We start from the raw sequence: 3950 nt of genomic DNA on the forward strand, positions 1-3950 counted from the left end.
AATATTTATAGGTTAAAGCTTATACATAACAAGAAGCAAAATGACATATTAATAAAAACTAAATCTATTTATTTGAAGGTAAGATACCTTTCTATGTTCGATCCTCTTTTCAATATTTATCCACAAGAAAACAGAAAACGCTTCGTAAAATCAAAGTATATAGATTTCAACTGTTAGACTGTGGTAAAATCTTTGTTGGTCGGCATACGAAAACTAACTAATGGTGGCTGATGCAATACTGTATGGGTCGTTCGCGACAGCGCTAGTGAAATTGTGGCGGCAAATTTAAACGAGTTAATAGCAGTGTTTCATTGTGTACTATGTGTCAATGTGTACCACTCTCCTCTACTATAAAGCCCAGTGCCCTACTAGCGCGATCAGAGACAGATTCCACCTGATCCATAAAGGTTAATTTAGGGTCAAAGAGTGCACCTAAATCCTAAATGGATTCACACACTGTTATATAAATAAATAAATAAATAAAAATACTTTTATTACCATTCAAAATTATTAAACATTATTACAGAATATACGAAACTAAATTCCATGAATACACAAATAATTCAAAATTACAACAATTTGTTTGGTAATCGGAGTGCAACGCGATTTTTATAAAAAAAAAACCGATACACATGCAAGTACATAGATTACTTGTACATGTGCTGTACAACCCGTGTTCCTAAATAAACAATTTTCTAAAAAACGTAATATTATGTATTTACTATAAGGTCCATACCAAAATCAAAAGGGACAATATATGCATTTTACAATGAACTAGCGAGTGGCTATGAAGCTGGGCAAAAAGAAAAACAAAAAAAAAAATAAAAGAATCCAAAGACGAGCGAGAACGGTATAGGGGCGAGCACGAAGGGTAGATAACAGGCAAGTGAGAATTTAATTTTAATGTAAATATTTGCAATTAGCAAGATCAGGTGTGCAGAACATTAATTAAAACAAAAATACCATTTTATAAAATACGGTCACATTAGGTTACCATAATTTGCGTGTTTAAGAGATATTTTTTTAAGTTTATAATAAATTTTTTAGGCGAACATTCCTTTATATAAATAGGTAGTTCATTCCACATCCGAATGCCCATATATAAAAAAGATTTTTTAAAGGTTGCTGTTCTATGTAAAGGAATTCTAAGCAAATGGGGATTTCTTGTATTATAAGGAATATCTTGATTAAAAAATAAATTTCTTAAATTTGCAGGCTGTCCGGTTTTCATTATTTTATAAATTAAATTAAACATATGGAGTTTCCTTCTATTGCTCATATTCAGAATTAAATTAGAATTTAAATATGGAGTTATGCGGTTTCTAGAGGCAATATTAAATGAATATCTCATGCAACTATTCTGAAGTTTTTGTATTTTGTTCGATAAGTATTTAGTTAAAGAATCGCCGTATACAATATCCCCATAGTCAAGTAATGAAAGAACTAGTGTATCACACAGCCAATATTTTATTTTTGAATGCAACATTTTCTTATACTGATAAAGGCCCTTTAATCTGATGTAGGCGGCTTGAAGTTTGACTTTAATATGGGAAGTAAAGTTAAGATTTGAATCAATAATTACACCTAAATTACGTTTTTCAGTTACAACTGGAACAGACTCGCCTTTAACAACTACTTTAAATCTGTTTGAAACCTCTTGCAGCTGACTCTTGTTATGTGTTACAAACATTACACACGATTTTGATGCGTTAAGTTTTAAGTTATGATTCTCAGTAAACACGGCCAAGCTCTGTAGATCAGTATTTATTTTATTTTGCGCCTCATGCAGACCTGGAGTATCAAAAGCAATATATACCTGGGAATCGTCAGCATACTGTTGGAGTTTTGAATTTTGAAGACACTTTTCCATATCAGCCACATAGAGAGAAAACAGCAACGGTCCTAATATGGATCCTTGTGGAACACCCATGGTAAGAGGCAAGAAGTTGGAGAACTCATAATTTGACTTTTTGATTACCCGAACGCAGTGAGACCGACCCTCAAGATAAGATTGGAAAAATATAATGGCATTTGTAGACAACCCAAAATAGTGTAATTTAGCTAATAGTAATTTATGATCAATGGTGTCGAATGCTTTACTAAAATCAAGTAGGGTTAAGCAAGTTATCTGTTTTTTGTCTTCTTTAATTCTAATATCATTAATAAGGCTTATGAGACTTGTTGTAGTACTAAGAGATTTTCGAAATCCCGACTGACAATCAGGAATTATTTTAAACTTATATAAATATTTAGAGAGTTCATTATAAATGTGACGTTCTAATATTTTTGATATAACTGGTAAAATGCTTATTGGTCTTATGTCTTTAAATTCTTCAGGGGAGGAAATTTTAGGTAAAGGAATAAGAATAGCTTGTTTCCATTCACTAGGATAAATTTTCTGCAAAATACAACTATTAATAATATTAACTAAAGCCTCTAAACAATAAGGAAGACATATATTTAAATCTTTAATACAAATTTCATCAACTCCCATTGCATTACTTCCAATGTTTTTTATAATATTCGCAGTTTTTTCCTCATCAATTAAATTGATATAAAACTCTTCCTGATTAACATTTAGTTTATTATTTTTGTAGAAGTCAATTTTTTCATTTGAGGTTGATTTTGTAAAAGCCACGGAGTTAGAAAAAAATGAGTTTAGGTCAACTGCATTATTTAGTGTTTCTGGTAAAGGATTGGTTTTAGTTTTTGTAAAATTAAGTTTTTTAGCGGTATTCCAAAAATCTTTACCTTTTTTTAAGGAAAATTGTTTGAAATATGCCGCTTTCTCTCTACTTATGGCATGTTTAGTGAAATTTCGAAGCTGTCTGTAGTAATTTAAATTCCCAGGAGTTTTCTGTTTTAAATATTTGTGACGTGCCCTATCTCTAAGTTTCATTAAAAATTTTATATTGCTCGTGATCCAGGGAGTAAAAGGTTTTTCTTGTAATATTTTAGTTTTAAAAGGTGCATATTTATTAATTAAGTAAGTAATATTATTTTTTAGTATTGCAATTTTTTCACTAATATTATAAGTATAATATATATCATGCCACGGGAGTTGTTCTGCCTCATTTTTAAAAGCTACGGTATTAGTTTTTGCATAGTCACGATATTTTATAACTTTTTTGTATGCTTGATATTTAAGAATATTTAGCTCTATATATGTTAGGTTATATTAGGTTAATCTATATTATGTTATATGCCTCTTATAATCTATAAGTAGTGCCCATGAAGCTTACAAGTGCCCTATTAATTTAAATTTGAAACGCCACTGACTTTCAAACTCCAATATACGAATAAACGCCAATATACGCACTACCGCGAACCGAAACATCATATGCATCAAATTTCGGGTCGGAATTAAGGATGTTTTCAAGTGCTTAAGGCAATAACTATCATAACTTTTAATACGCTCTTGCGCATTAAAACAATTACTTAAAAAGGCCGATGGAGTGGAATGAAAATAGCTCTTAACTTAAGCTTCCTACAAGTGTTATGCAATATTTTCGTGCAATAACTTTATAGTAAAATGGCAACGATGACTCCGCTACGAGGTTCGTCCTTAGCAGCGGCTAATGCTCCCGCGTGGGGCCCCCCTTAGCCCCGCCACGCCCCTGCCCCTCAGGGGCTGCGCGTGGCTGTCAGGGTCACCGTGACATTTGCGATACGATTTTTGCACGCATGCAATGTCAGGGGCGGACTTCCAATTTGTTTTTTTTTATTGAGAGTTTACCGCTGTCCTAAAGTTTTTCGCCATTTCCGGGGATTTTAATCTTGCAGTTAATAGTTCAGCTAGAATAACTTGATGAAAATTATTTTAAGAGTAATGGTATAAATTCGACCATGAAGCCATTGCATAGGGTCACAAATGTCGAGTGAGGGTCAGGAGGAGGGGTAGAATTTAATGAAGAAATAACTATAGTAGCTTCTATTGTAGGGATCAGAAA

This window comes from Anthonomus grandis, chromosome 16 (genome assembly GCF_022605725.1).
Source record: "Anthonomus grandis grandis chromosome 16, icAntGran1.3, whole genome shotgun sequence".
In the NCBI taxonomy this organism is placed as follows: Eukaryota; Metazoa; Arthropoda; class Insecta; order Coleoptera; family Curculionidae; genus Anthonomus; species Anthonomus grandis.